Source organism: Scyliorhinus torazame, chromosome 11 (assembly GCF_047496885.1).
Source record: "Scyliorhinus torazame isolate Kashiwa2021f chromosome 11, sScyTor2.1, whole genome shotgun sequence".
NCBI classification, from domain to species: domain Eukaryota; kingdom Metazoa; phylum Chordata; class Chondrichthyes; order Carcharhiniformes; family Scyliorhinidae; genus Scyliorhinus; species Scyliorhinus torazame.
The window spans coordinates 91,869,470-91,885,681 of NC_092717.1; the positions used below are offsets into that span (position 1 = coordinate 91,869,470).

General features: G+C 48.5%; 1 protein-coding gene and 1 long non-coding RNA gene across 2 annotated transcripts in view; one reads left to right on the top strand and one right to left on the bottom strand.

Moving 5' to 3' along the window:
- znf704 (zinc finger protein 704) overlaps positions 1 to 16,212 on the top strand; it is a 361,108-nt gene that overhangs the window by 86,789 nt on the left and 258,107 nt on the right. The window lies entirely within an intron of this gene.
- LOC140385382 (uncharacterized) overlaps positions 12,383 to 16,212 on the bottom strand; it is an 82,296-nt gene continuing 78,466 nt past the window's right edge. Inside the window, exon 3 of the long non-coding RNA XR_011933349.1 lies at positions 12,383 to 14,085. This is a non-coding gene — a long non-coding RNA (uncharacterized lncRNA). The remainder of the gene's footprint in view (positions 14,086 to 16,212) is intronic.

Below are 16,212 nucleotides of genomic sequence, written 5' to 3' on the forward strand. Positions count from 1 at the left end.
CGCTGGTTGAGAGAATGGCGTCGGGCCGGCATAGCGTAAAAAAACAGCGCGTTTGCCAATTCTCTGAACCGGCCCTGGGAGAGAGATTCCCGCCCATTGTGTTTTGAAGTCCAAAACTGTGATTTTAGCGGCTGGGTTAACCATGTGGGGGATTCTCGTGAAGACCGCTAAATCGCACGCCAACTCAGAAACGCAAATCTCTACAGCAAGATTTGAGTTTCGGAGTTTCCCCACTCCCCTGCTGGAGCGTGATCAGCTTCACACCCAGAAAAGGCATGAATCTGATATACATAATTTAAATAAATAATAATGTCACTAAAGGTCTTGACGCTGTAGCGTCAAAAATGAAAACCAGTCGCAATGACCACACTGGGGGCTCAGATGTGCCTGCCACCTTCAGGGGTTGAGGGACATGGCTGGGCACTACCAGGGGTCTTCATTGGGGGTTACCCTCCTCAATGGTGGCGGTTGTTCCCCATATTTGCCAGGGGATCCTGATGTCTGTGATGATCCTGGTATTAAACTTTGAAAGGGGCCCCGATCTAAGATTCCTGGCGCTGCCAGCTATTTTAGGCCCCACCCCTCCATCTGGTTGTGTGAACCGCAAAATTCCTTTGAAATTGAACAGCGTGCTGTTAGATCTGGCGAGAAAAGCTGGCTATCGAACCTGCAAGCTTCACACAGGTTTTATCGTCTGATCCAGCAATCTCCCAATTTTTAGGAAGATTGCAACCAAGCTGTTGCGTTATGTGAAGTAAAAGTCTTGAGATGGTAGAGTCGTTTCTGCCGCTATGATGATTTCCACTGTTGAATTGCCAGAGGTTGCTTTAACACTGTTTACAGGGAGGAGTGAAGGATCTTATCTTCTATTTTTGCAGGGGTGGCACTTTCAAGCTGCCTAGTTACCTATAGCAGTGAACCATAGTTAAATTAAGAATTGCCTTTTGTCCTCTTTGAATGGGTGAAACAGTCTGAAATTCACTATTCTGTCTGGTAGTTTGAAAACAGTCTTTAAAGTCAGTCCATGTTTGAATACGAATGTAACCTTTCAAACAGCAACTGTTATAACAAGTTAATCACAATAGCCTGTTACTTGGTGCCAATTTGTCACTGCAGCGTATCTGACAGATCAGGATTTTAACTATAGGCAATTAATGGACAGTAACGTCCATCTGTTGCCATGATGAAGCCTTGGCAATTTCAGGCCTGGAGTACAATTGTCAGATGCTGGAGGAACTGAGGACATTCTACCACTGCTTGATGATTGTGGGAAATCAGCTGGCCAACCGTCAAAGCCTGAGAGCTAAGAAGTAAACAAACTGCAGGCCCCGGATGGGCCTTGGCTGGTGGATTAAAGACTCGCATGGCCTCTGCCAAATACATTAAACAGTCCCTGAGCTGTTTTTCTAGCAGCCTCGGTGCTCTATTTAAAGACCACTGGTTAGGTTGTGCAGCATCTTGAACCTGCACTCAGATTGGTTTCCTGATTTTTCTATATTACAAATAGTTTCTCAACTGAAACAGTCAGGTGTTCTGATTATCCATCTCAGAGCCCAACCCAAGATGGCTGCCTTGGGGTGCTAGTGTAAATGGGGTGGCAAGAGCCCCAACAGGGCTAAAAAGCTGGCTTTTAAAGCAGACCATGGCAGACCAGCGCGGGTTCAATTCCCGTACCAACCTCCCTGAACAGGCGCCGGAATGTGGCGACTAGGGGCTTTTCACAGTAACTTCATTTGAAGCCTACTTGTGACAATAAGCGATTGTCATTTTCAAGAGCCCCAACACCATATTTGAGCCACAAGTGCCTATTTACACCAGACATTGTGAGTTCCTGTCAACTTGAATGATTCCTGATGTCCAGCACTAATTTCCTCTTGACATTTTCTGAGCTTTCAATCAAATATTTCAAATATATGCAGTACGGTAGCATACTGGTTAGCACAGTTGCTCACAGCTCCAGGGTCCCAGGTTTGATTCCCGGCGGGGTCACTATCTGTGTGGAGTCTGCACGTTCTCCCCATGTCTGCGTGGGTTTCCTCTGGGTGCTCCGGTTTCCTCCCACAGTCCAAAGATGTGCGGGTTAGGTGGATTGGCCATGCTAAATTGCCCTTAGTGTCCAAAAAATGTTAAGTGGGGGTTACTGGATTACAGGGATAGGGTAGTTACGTGGGCTTCAGGGGTGCTCTTTGTAAGGGCCGGTGCAGACTCGATGGGCCGAATGGCCTCCTTCTGCACTGTAAATTCTATGAAATATGGAATCATCATCTTGTTGAGAAGTTGTGGCTTATCTCATGCTCTGAGTACTATATATGCAGTTTACTCAAAAGAGCACAAATATTGGGTAATTTGAATAAGGTTTGTAAAAACAACAAATCTTTGACCTGCTCTGTTCCTGTGCTTGTTAAATAACCTAGTATCTTGCCATACAAACTATTGATACTACCACAGTATCTAGATTCTGAAGGACAAACAGCCACTGTAGACCGTAGTGTATTGTAATGATCATGAGCTAATGTCTAATTTCAGGCAGCACCTTGTTTGCATTGCTCAGATGTCATTTGGATGTGCCCAAGGGAACTATTGGAACTGCATGTTGAGCCCTATGTAAGCATGGTTTGACTGTGACTATGGCATCAAACCTAAATGGCGTGTAACTGCCTTCAGAGAATCACAAGCCATTCCGCTCTAGAATTAGGTCAGGACTCCACAATGCTACAAGTGCACCCTGAGTTTGTACATCCACAGTTAAAATCAGTCATCAGAAATTGCCTGTTTTCCTGAGCACTGATAAGTTTCAGTCAATAAATCTATTAAGATTTTACTGAATATAACCTTCTCTATATACTATAAGGGTATAATTGTCACAAGTAGGCTTCAAATAAAGGGTATTAATATGATCTTTTCAGTTAAAGACATTTAACTGTTTGGTTTGGTTCATTTCCTTTACCATGCCAGCCTATGTTCTTTGAGTAATATTGCCAATTTGTCCTGAATTGTTGTATGTACTAGCCTGCCAAATTTACTGTCCTACTATTGGGCAGCTAGAAAATTGGACCAATAGCCGGGACTCTCACTTTGGGAGACTCTGGGTGGGATTCTCCCTTCTGGGGACTAAATCCCCACGCCCGCCGGAAAACGGGCGAGAATCACTCCGGAGTTTTTCCTTCAGGAATAGCACTATTATTGGTTTCAAGGCAGTTCGGCAGAGGCTTATGAATCAAAGGGTTTAATGCCGATAACACATTCTGTATAAAATAATAAAACACACACCAAGCAATCTTTTACAACCTCAGGATGCCTCAAGCACTTTAAAGTCAATGAAGTACTTTTTGGACTGTAATCACTGTTATGAAGACTTTGACTGAAGCAAGATGAGTCAAGTAGCAACTTGTCTAGAAACATTTCCAACAACAATAAGTACCCTTTGTATGTGGCGACATCCAGTTCCCACAATGAGCGCTTGAGCAGTGGCTGTCGACCTCAAATTATGCAAAAGCACAAGAATAAAACACGAGCTAAGAATAGTTAGTATAAAATCCTGGAACTGTCTGCACCTTAGTTTCTGTAATATCAGGCTGAATTTTAACACTTCCAACACATTATATTCAGCCACCCAAAACATCCTTTGCTCCACTAAATGGTATCGCAGAAATTATTTTAACCTGTTTTGACATATTGTCATCTCGGGTGCCTGGAATTTATCTGATGTATTGTGGAAAGAGAAGAGTATATGTCAGATTGAAGCATTCCATTCCTTGGATTATTTTATGAACTAAAATCACATTTTAAGTCCATTTGGGTTAGGTCTATATAATGTTCTTCGGTTTTACTTTCCGGATAGAAATATTTGTGGCCATGCCCGGTATATTCTCACACACATTCCAGTTGCTGGTAGCTGCAACAGATGTATTACCAAAACAAAATGATCAATTTCGCAGAGGGCTATAACCTTGCTATTGTGTTTAATTATTTTGTTGGTGGAATACTGCAGTATATTGGGAGTGACTGTCATGGAACACTTGTTGGGAAATCTCAAAAGCTTTGAAAAATGCTCATAGATATCAAAGTCCTACAACCCAGCTCCTGTTTCTTGGTGTAGACTTGATTCTTTTGCAAGATTTCCTGCTATCCTTTAAATATATTGAATCCTAAGATAACAAATTCCCTTTTCGAGTGTAGGAGAAAGTAGCTCAGCTAATGAATCTAGCTCTGAGTAAATCGGATGAACAAAGGCAGCAGTTTGGTATTGCTCCCAAACCTTCTCACCTTCTTGGGAATCACTTCTTTGGCAGGGTCATAAGTTACTGAAATGTTTTAAAAATACTTGTTCAGCTTCTGTGACATGGTTCTTAGGGAGCTTGGGGTCTGTGCTACCATAGCCTTGTCAAGGCTATTGTGACATCTGAGAATATTGTGACATCTGAGAATTTCAGGATGATATTGACCATTTGACCTCCTTCCTGCCAGGTTGTGCGGGTGGTGAAGGTGATGGGTGGATGGGAGTGGATGTACTGGTGGCTGCAACCCAAGGTCATAACCCTATTTGGGGTGGGCAGTGTGAGAGAGATCCAGAGTCTGTTGATTTGGGAAGAACCCTTTTGGCCTGCTGGAGTAAAAAACATGCTGATTGATGCATTCTAATGGACCTCATTCGAAAATGTGGGAGATATGGTATGTTGGCTTTCATTAACAGGGGGATTGAGTTTAAGAGCCGCGAGGTTTTGCTGCAGCTTTATAAAACTCTAGTTAGACCGCACTTGGAATCATGGGCACGATTCTCTGATCGCGGGTCAGAGTGTCCGCGCCGTCGTGAACGCCGTCGCGTTTCACCACCACGCAAAACGGCCCCCGCCGCGATCGATTCAGGGGCCGAAAAGGGGCCAGCAACGGGGCCGTGAGAAACGCAGTGGGCGTGGCGCCAGAGCAGCGGCGTCATCGCGCGACGCTAGGATGACGCCGCGTCGTGTCATATTAAGTGCGCGATCAGCACACAGGCCCCGAAGTGTGGAGATGGCTGAGCCCCGGCGTGCTGCTCCCAGCACCCGGGGCAGCCATCTCGAGACACTGCTAGACGCAGTAGAGGAGCGCAGGGCCATCCTTTGGCCCCAGATGTAGCTACCGGCAGCCGTGCAGCACCGTGAAGCGGGGATGGCGAGAGGTTGGCATAGCGGTTAGCCCTGTGGGGCACCTCCCCACACTCGGGAAACCAGTGCAGGAAATAATTACATGACCTCATGAGGGCTTTGAGGGTAAGTACCCCGAGACTGCCCCCCCCCCCCTCTTCATGCGGGAGGGGAGGGTGGTGGGGCTCCATGTACCCCGACACATGCCCCCCCCCCCCGTGGAGAGGTGCCATGGCGTGTGTCCGAGTGTCCCCACCTAGTGATAATGGTGCGAACATCTGCGTCCTGCTGATGACCGCTTAACCCTGACCCCCCCCCACGGGACACGACTGCTCACAACCACCGGGAGCGTTCAAGAACCGGAGGGGGATCACCTGAGCTTCACCCTCTTACTGTGCATGAGCAGAGGGCTCTGGAGCTCGCTAGGGGAGCTGCCAGCCGGGAGGTAGCGCCATGCCAGATCAGAGGCGCAGCACCAAGCGAGAATCCCCTGTCTGCATACAGTCCCTCAGCCCATCACTACCCCCACACCCACCCCTCTCACACTCCACCCCCTCACACTCCACCCCCTCACACTGCCCCCTCCACCCCCTCACACACGACTCCTCGTGTCTAACGATACGTGCCTTATTGTGTTCTCCAGGGCCAGGAGCTGATCATCCTGGAACTTCTCAGTCACGCCACCGCCGTCCAGCTCCAATCTCTGCCGCCCACAGGGACGCACGGCAGAGGGGAAGGAACACGGGCAGGAGGGCCCTCTTCTGAGGCCAAGCCACTGAGGGGGACGCACAGAGGACAGACAGAGATGTCAGGACGGACAGTCAGGACACAAATGGCAGTGAGACGAACGAGGAGGGCGCTGCGAGCCAGGACTGTGACGGTAACAGGACAGTGAGGCACAGAGGACGTCGCGACAGACGATGGACATCCAGAGCACGGCACCTAACGTAGGGTGCGGACTAAATGCACTGGGGAAAGGTTCGAGCAAGGAGACCCCAGACCTGGGGACAGATGAGGACTTCGCGTATGCGGCACTGCTGTCACCCACCACATCAACCATCGCAGATACACTCACCTTGGTTGGGCACATAAGTGATGAGGCTTCTGGGTCACTGACTGGTGCTCACCATACATCCGTACCGGAACAGCAGGTGGAGGTAGGAGCAGCCAACGTGCTGGACGGTCGGAGGGCAGCCCAGGCCCAGCAAGGCCTGGGGCTTCATGTGCAGGCGTCATCCGTGGCCCACGACAGGGCAGCCGTCTCACAGGCAGCAATGTCCCAGAGCCAGCTGGACCTTGCCGCCGCGCTCCGGGGTCTGGCCCAGTCTCAGCAGGCCATCGCTGAGAGAATCTGCGGCCTTGCCCATGTGATGGACGGCGTCGCCCAAACCCAGCGGGAGGTAACACTGTCTCTGACCGGGATGGCGCACTCCCCCAGCTCCATTGCTGGGAACGTTCAGACCCTGGTCGATTCCACAGCGGGCCTCCAGGACTGGCAGCGCCAGGTGTCGGTGGTGCAATGGCGCCTGTCTCCGTGCGCACCACCGTCCCACAGTGAGGCTGGGGGCCACCGGGCTCCCCGAGGGAGGAGGAGGTTCCGGTGCCCGTCCCGGTTACTCCAGCAAGGGAGGTACAGGAACACTCTGACTCCCCCCGTTCTGTCCCTGGTGCATCTGGTCGGCAGCGGGCAGAGCAGGCTGGCACCACGCCATCCAGCATGCCCGCCGAGCAGCCTTGCCCCCCCCCACCCCATCCTCCCCCTCCTCTTCCTCCTCCTCATGTTCAGAGGTGTCGCTCTCATTGGGCTCACCCGGTGCATCCTCCTCCATGACTGTAGTGTTGGGTGTTCTGATGTACAGATGAACCAACACGGTTGTATTTGGTACAACGCTGTTTTATTCTAACATGCTATTTACAGTTCTGTCTTGATACTCTGCACGTGGTGACTCCCTGTGTGTGATGTTAATCAGGTCCTGTCCTTGTCCTGGTCTCCAGATCTACTGGCCACCAGGTGTCGTGTTTCTTCTCTTATACTGTCTCTGTCCTTGTCTATGATTGGTTGTGGTGTTGTGTGTGCTGATTTGTCTGTTGGTGTGTCTATCATGATGTGTGTGTTTGTGTATCATGACAATGACATCGCCCCTCTGTTGACCGATGTTGTGCAATACGCAGCAGGCCACAAATATTCTTCCGACCCTGTCGGGGTGGTACTGCAGAGCGCCTCCAGAGCGGTCCAGGCACCGGAATCTCATCTTGAGGAACCGAGGCACCTCTCCACAACACCCCTGGTTGCAGCATTGGCCTCATTGTAGCGGGTCTCCCTGTTGGTCTGTGGCCTCCGTAGAGGTGTCATCAGCCACGACCGCAACGGGTAACCCCGGTCACCCAGCAACCAGCCCCTCATCCGGGGGGGGGGGGGATCCCTCGAAGATAGCGGGGATGAATGATTGTGCCAGTATGAACGCGTCATGCACGCTGCCTGGGTATTGGGTGCACACGTGCATTATCCTCATTTGATGGTCGCAGACCACCTGGTTGTTCATGGAATAGTTCTCCTTCCTGTTCAGGAAAATGTCCCTGTTCTCCGAGGGTGGTCGGATGTTGATGTGCACCCCATCAATGATGCCCTGGACCATCAGGATCCCGGCCACTTGAGGCGAATTCCGCTGCCCGGGTAGCCTGGTGTGCGCGGTTCTCCGGAAAATTAATGTATCTTTCAGCGACGGCATAGAGGCCATCGGTAACGGCCTGGATGCACCGGTGCACCGATGCCTGAGAGATTCCAGAGAGGTCCACGCTGCACGCCTGGAAGGACCCCTTGGCAAGAAAATTGAGGGCAACCGTCCGTGACCTTGACGCTCACCGGGATGGCATGTCCTCCCCCCGTTCCACGTGGTGCCAGGTGCGCCATTAGGTGGCATATATGTGCCACCGTCTTCCGACTCAATCTGAGTCTCCTCCTGCATGCCGCGTCCGGAAGGTCCTCGAACGAAATGTGGTCCCGGTACACACAAGGCCGCAAGGGGTGCCTCCGCCGCCTTGGCCCGACCACCTGCTCGTGCTCCTCCCTCGGCGTTCCATCAGGATCTGAATTTGTCGACCTCTGCCTGCCCGACGACGTGGAGGTCATTGTCACCCTCCGCCTCCTCTTGGACGTGTCGGGCGTGGGAACCTGCAGCATGAGCGCCTGCCACGGGGCCGTGTGCAGCCAGTCCCTCTGCTGCAGCCGCCTCTGCAGCAGCTTCTCTGAGCCGCCTGCGTTGGTGGCGCCGAATGGCAACCTGCAGGGCAGCCGCTCCCGCCATCCACATCAGAGACACCCCCCCCCGCCATCACCGGCCGTGGACGCAACTTCCTTCTGCCTGGGGTGAGGGCCGCCACTCATCTCCCTCCTCCACAGTCGTGCTGGCTGACGACTTTAATTACCAGGGGTGACCGGCGACGGTGTGACCTGGGGTCACGCCGTCGGGACTTCGGCCCATCCCGGCCGCAGAATAGCGGGGGGCAGGGAGAATTGCTGTTATTACTGCCTCGGGCGAATCTCTGGCAAGCGTGGTGCCGACCTCGATGAAGCCGTTCTCGCCAGTTGGTAGAATGGCGGAATGGCGTCGGACCGGCGCCGCGGGAAAAATTGGCGTGAACGGCGATTCTCCCATACGGCGCGGCATGGGAGAATCGTGCCCATTGTGTCCAGTTCTGGTCGCCTCATTATAGGAAGGATGTGGATGCTTTGGAGAGGGTACAGAAGAGATTTACCAGGATGCTGCCTGGACTGGAGGGCATGTCTTATGAAGAAAGGTTGAGGGAGCTCGGACTTTTCTCACTGGAGCGAAGAAGGCAGAGAGGTGACTTGATAGAGGTGTACAAGGTGATGAGACGCATGGATAGAGTGGATAGCCAGAGACTTTTCCCCAGGGTGGAAATGGCTGTCATGAGGGGATATAATTTTAAGGTGATTGGAGGAAGGTATAGGGGAGATGTCAGAGGTAAGTTCTTTACACAGAGAGTGGTGGGTGCGTGGAATGCACTGCCAGCAGAGGCGGTGGAGTCAGAGTCATTAGGGACATTTAAGCGACTCTTAGACAGGCACATGGACAGCAGTAAATTGAAGGGGTGTAGGTTAGGCTGATCTTAGATTAGGATAAATGGTCGGCACAACATTGTGGGCTGAAGGGCCTATACTGTGCTGTACTGTTCTATGTTCTATATACTGTCATCTTTATAATACAATTATTTCAGTTTGTTCTCCCAGGGAAAAGAGTTCCTTTGCATGTCAGAGGCGAGATTCTCCCATCCCCAGCTGCATGTTTCTCGGAGGCGAGCTGTTTGCTGGCAGTGGGATTCACTATTCCCGCAGTGTGTCAATGGGAACTCCCATTGAAGGCACCCCATGCCGCGGGGGGTATGCTGCCAGCTGGAACAGAGATTCCCAATGGACGGAAAATTCCGGCCCAGGTATGTTAAAATGTTCAACCTGCTTTTTGTAAATTTTTCTGAATCATCCCCCCATGTTGGGATTATGAATTTGCATCCTTCAACTGGCTGAATCTGTTTTTCTCATATTTCTTTATGCTATTCACTAATCACGCAAAAACCTTTCTCCCAATTTTTATTCCTACCCAATCGCATTTGAGCAAGATAAGTTCAAAGGAACAGCTGCAGTGCTGTTATAGTATATACCCAAAGAAGAAGATTAATCACATAGAAACTAATTTTAAATATAATTTCCTAATCTATAACATCATGCCTACAGCAGCTTTTATTCTCAACTACACACAGCATGATGTGCTTGGTTGGGTCTCTGACTATCCTGCCCTTCACATAAATATCCTTGCACGACAGTCCCAATTTCATTATCCTCACCTGATTAGTTGGCACACCACATTTACTGCCACCTCCTCCACTTCCCTCAGGTTAAATCCAAGTTGCACGCCAATAGGTTCATTTGTTTATTTCTGTGTTCTGCGCCTGAAAGCAGGTCCTTAACTCATTGCCTAATGATCTTTCATCTTGAGCCATTTTACTCAGTAAGTTTTTGTCAGTGGTGCTTTGTCAGCACCTTTCACTCTCAGGGCAGGGCTAGGAGGCAGGTCCCGATTCTACCTCAGCCGGATTCGGAATCAAACCCGTTCTGTTGACCTTACTTTGACCCCATGGTAGTCATCTAATCAACTGAGTTAACTGGCCCCCACACTAATAGACACGCCCATTAACACCGCAGTTTATTACAGCTACCACATGCCGGGATTTATATATCTGTAAAAGCAATAACTACTTTCTACATTAGAGAACACATATACCAATGCATTTTCTTCAAGACCCATGCTGCCAACTTTCAGCTGATATCTTCTTTGCTAAAAGGTTACACCTTGAATCATAGATCTGGTACTTGAAGGTGCCTTTCACTGACCTTGGTCTCGTGCTACATCATTGAATTTTTTGCGGCACTGCATTCAGATCCTTGCGCCTTGCATCTGGGGTGACTGTCTGCTTTCACTGCTGGTTAATTGCATGTCTGGAACCCACCGCCCCCCCATAGCCCCTGCCTCCCAAGGATATAGATTCCTCTTCCATCATCAAGATCTCCAGGGCAGCTTCCAAAAATCTTAAGCGATCACTCCCTCCCATGTTGTACCATACTCAGGACAGATTCACTTCCTGTGCGGCTGCCAGCACCTGCTGCAGCCACAGTGCACCGCTCCTTTAGGAGGTGCAGGCTAGCTTTGAACGGTACTGGATTTTGAGGTCCCTTCTCACGTGGGCAGCCAATAACAATAATCTTTATTAGTGTCACAAGTATGCTTACATTAACACTGCAATGCAGCTACTGTGAAAATCCCCTAGTCACCACACTCCAGGCCTGTTTGGGTACACTGAGGGAGAATTCAGAATGCCCAATTCACCTAACAAGCACGTCTTTCGGGACTTGTGGGAGGAAACCGGAGCACCCAGAAGAAACCCACGCAGACACGGGGAGAACGTGCAGACTCCGCACAGACAGTGACCCAAACCGGGTTCTTGGCGCTGTGAAGCAACAGCACTAACCACTGTGCTACCTGACTGGCTGCATGGAGAAATCATTCCAATGAGCTGTCAGAACAAAGTTGGTGCGGTGTCTTTATTTTAGTTCACAGGCGAGAGTCAATCTCGCGTGGCAATCCCGTGCCTGGGTTTGGGATCTGTGCAATTTATATGATAAACCGAATTAATTTGTTGCTGCCTTTTTTGGCTCAGCATCCATTTCTGTCTGATTACTCTCCTTTTGAAGTGTCTTGGAAGGCAGTGGTTGTTGATTAAGTGCTGTGGCAAATGCTACCAGAGCAAAGAGAAGGGGAAGGGATGAACACGTTCAGAATTGGAGGCGTTTCAGAGGACTGGAGGAGATTTCAGAGATGAGAAGGGGAGGGCTACGTGAGTTAAGGCATGGGAGGGATTTGAATGAGAGAATTTGATATTTTGGATCTGGAGCCATTGTAGGTCAGTGAGTTCAGACATGGGTGAATGGGATTTCAAAGCTATGCCAATCATTCCTACTTTCTTCGAGCAAGCTTTAGAAATTCAGCATGCTATTGCCTACAAATTAGGTAAGTAATGTCGGTCGTACAGTCTGTTGTTCCTCTACACTAGTTCGTTTAAGGTCTTCACCCTCTGTAGTGCACTCCACTGACTTTTCCAATCTCGATACAAATGGATTTTTACTATGACCTGTTTGCTGAAACACCAACTGAGTATACTGCAGACCCCCAGAATGCACCCACAGTTTTGTTGATCAAAAGGAACTCTTGTTTATGATTGATGACAGCAAAAAGCTAGAATGGATAATGTAAAAAAAGCTTTTGACCACGTGGCAGAAGTGTTGCTATGGGCAGGATATTCCTCCCCCTCCATGGCGTGTTCTACAGCAGCCGGGGACAGTTCGCCAGTGGCTGGCAGCAGGATCTTCTGGTACTGCCATTGTTAACGGGGTTTCCCATTGAACGGCTGTGGGGTGCACCTTCGGTGGTATTATAAGATCCCGCCCGCGTGAACGGCCTGAAAATCTCACCCTAAATCTTACTTTTGGTTTCTGATTGAATTTCAGCCTCTTTCTGTCCCCTTGCAAATTTTCAGCATGTTACTCAAACAGGGACTGATTCTGAGCTTTTTGTCTTTGATCTACTTAAAACTTCTACTTTTAATCTCTTGGAACCCAACAGAAATATTGCAGTTACCTCCTTGAAGTAAAAAGTTTGAGACACATCCGTTCAGCAAGACTGAAAGAAGAAAGACTTGTATTTGTTTATTACCTTTCACAATCCTAGGACATGGGAAAGCACTTTACAATGGAGTATTTTTGAAGTATAATCATTGTTATAATGTAGGAAATGCAACACCAACTTGTGCACAGCAAGATCCCACAACACCGAACAATAATGACCAGACGTGTCTGTTAGAATGCTTTTGATGGCAGGATAACTATTGGCCAAGGCACTGGAGATAGCTCCCATGCTCATCTTTGAAATACTGCCATGGAATCTTTTCTGTATACCCAAGAAGGTAGGCGAGACTTTGTTGATATCATCTCATCCAAAACACCTCCGGAGATGCAGTACTCCTTGATCTTTGTGCTCAAATCCTGGAATGAAGTTTGAACCAATAACATTTTGACTCAGACGGGAGAGTGATACCAACTGAGTAGTGGTCGACCACGTAGTGTACACAAGTTGCTGGAGAATAATTAGAGCTGAAACAACGCTGGGGAAATAATGACACTATTTGCAATGCTGTTTCCAGCTGCTTTTTTCCAGGACCTTAATCAGGTATGCCACATAAGACGATATTTGGAAAAAAGACAAAAAGCAAGACATTTGGCCAAAGTTTGGTCAAAGAGGTGGGTTTTAAGGTGTGTCGAGAAGAAAGGTTTCAAAGGGAATTCCAGTGCTTGGGGCTTCGAGAGCATGACTGCCTGTAGTGGAGTGGAACTCACCAAGGCTCCTTAGACAGCACCTTCCAAACCAACAGCCACCACCATCAAGAAGGACAAGGGCAGCAGATACCTCAGTACCCCACCACCTGGAGGTTCCCCTCCACGCCACTCACCACCCTGACTTGGAAATATATTGCCGTTCCTTCACTGTTGTTGGGTCAAACTCTGTAACTCCCTCCCTGGCAGCACTGTGAGTGTATCTACACCATATGGACTGCAGTTGTTCAAGAAAGCAGCTCACCAACCACCTTCTCGAGTGCAATTAAGGATGGGCAATAAATGGCGTAGCCAGATACCCCAGATCCCTTGAATTAATCAATAAAACACTGGGGATGCACAAGATACCAGAATTGGAGAAACAAGGACTGTAGCTTGAAGGGATTGTATCTTGAACCTTTCTGGTCCAGAACATATGATGGGTCTCTCCTTATTAATTGCCATAATGTTGATGGGAACTGTGAAAAGACATAGATGGGGTTTATGATGACCTTAACAGTGGTCAATCGTGAGGAAACTCCCAAGGATCTTACCGGCAATTTAGTTTGACAATTTTTTTGTGTTAATCATGGTGAACCATATCAACTTATAGTTTAGAATACTTTATATTACTTTGAGTATATAATCATTAACTTTTAACCTCTCCGAGGGATGACATAGCATAATCTAGTATAAAATAAAACATGGAGGAATATAACTTCATCCTCAAAATTGATTGGGCTATCAATGACTTAAACTGTTATTGAATTTATTTGAGTCATGCTGAATGAATACAGCAATTCTTCATTTACGTTCTTGAAAAAGCAGGTAGCAAAGACCCCTCCCACCCGAGTTGTTCTCTCTTCCAACCTCTTCCATCGGGCAGTGTGGTGATCTCTGTAGGTGCATGCACACAAGGGGTTAATGGGTAGATAGCAGCACCACATGATCACCAGAGGGCTGGACCACCAGGGGTATAAAGGGCAGCCACACGGGGTCTCTGTCTCTCTCTCGGCTGTGCTGTGAACAGGGAAACATAAGAATCACATAGATAGTTAGTGGAGTTACATTTAGTTACAATCGTTAAATCTTGTTATCCAATTCCTAGTTCCCATGTTAAGGTAAAGAACTCACGCATTAATAATTATAGTTACTCAGTAAACCTTTGTTGTTACTGGACGAGTTTGAGTCTTCTTCAACAAGATTCAGAGGACCTCACCATCAGCCAAGGATTGAGTAACACGTGTTATCGACCACGCAGGTAACACTACATGGTACCACGGAGTGTGTTGGCCTTAACAATGAAAATAGAAACTAGCTAGCTTAGGTTCGACAGACAAGAGAAAAAAAAACAAAAAAACTCGGATAAGATATTCGGCCAAGAAAGGCATTGCTACACTCTGATCTCTCGGGCACAAACCGGTAAGATGGAATCACTTCTAGCTCCCGAACACCTCAGAACCTCTGGTAATCTCCAGTATAATTGGAAGATTTTCCTGCAACAATTTAATTTGTTTCTGGAAATTAAGGACATGACCGCTGTGCCAGATAAAAAAATTGCATACCTCTTAGCTGCGGCAGGGAAACCGGCCATGCAGATATATAACTTATTTACCTATGCCAAAGGGGAGGACAAGAATAAGTGGGACAATTATAAAAAAATTCGATACCCACTGCAAATCGGAGGTGAATGAAACATTTGAATGCTTCAAGTTCACCAGGCGCATACAAAGACCAGGAGAATCATTCAGCAGCTTTCTCACTGACTTAAAGCTGCTGGCCCAATCCTGTAATTATGAGACCCTCCGTGACTCCCTCATCAGAGACCAGATTGTCAGTGGCATTTCTGATGAGGAACGCAGAAAATCTCTCCTTAAGCACAAAAATCTTGATCTTGAAATGGCTACACAACTATGTTCTGCTCATGAAATCACTGAAGCACAATATCAACAGTTTACTTACCGGGACCAAGGCCTCCACCACGAGGTTGGAGCAGTCAAAATGGTGGCCCAGGCTTCTCGAAGGCGCTCCTCCAGCCGCGCGCGCGAATCTGCAAGTGGCCCACACACATGCTCAGTTCGCACGGAGCCTGGAACCGGCTGAGAACACTACTGCGCATGTGCAAACGTGCCAGGACGGCATCATGACCTGCCATAACTGCGGACACGCCCACTTAAAAGGACAATGTCCAGCTTATGGCAAACCGTGCCTGAGGTGTGGAAAGTACAACCACTATGCCTTCAAATGTCGAGCTGTGCTACAGAGATGACTTCCACGGGACAACAACTAAGACCCTGTGACGTTCGGAACGTGGCATCTATGGACCGCCAACCAATATTCAGTGATTACCTGTCCGAAAATGATGACCTTGCCTATGATGATTACTACGGTGTGAACACGGTTACAGTAACTGAGGAACCTTACATCACCACGCCTCATCCAAAATGCCCAAGAGTGAAGAAAAAGGGGTTTAACGTCTCAAAACAAAAAATTATTTTCCCCAGCGACAGAATGAAGCTCGAGCATCCACTCACAGTTAAAGATCACTGCCGCAGCACCCTGAAACATACCATTTGCAACACCCAAAGAGAAGAGCACAATGACAAATCCATAGCAAAAGATTTGTTCATTGACGATGATTACTCAGGGGATGAGTTCCTCATTGGACAAATAGAGCACCATGACACATCCTTGACAAGAAGCGATGATTTGCTCGCTGACGAATGCCACTCAGCCATGGATCAGTTCTCTGGATCTGATGGTCATTGCGGCAGCAACATGGGTGCCATGTTCCGTACGGGTCTCATGGTGGGAGAATCCAGTACCATGACAACATGGCAGCTCGTCGACAAAATGGATGACAACCACATAGAACATAGAATTTACAGTGCAGAAGGAGGCCATTCGGCCCATCGAGTCTGCACTGGCTCCTGGAAAGAGCACCCTGCCCAAGTTCCACACCTCCACCCTATCCCCATAATCCAGTAACCCCACCCAACACTCAGGGCAATTTTGGACACTATGGACAATATCAATTGTTACTGCATCATAACTTTTCATGACCTTCGATGCCGTTCTCAGATCACCTCATATCGCATTTCCAGTGAAATAAAGCACCATCTTCTCAAGCCTTTCCTTTCATAATTG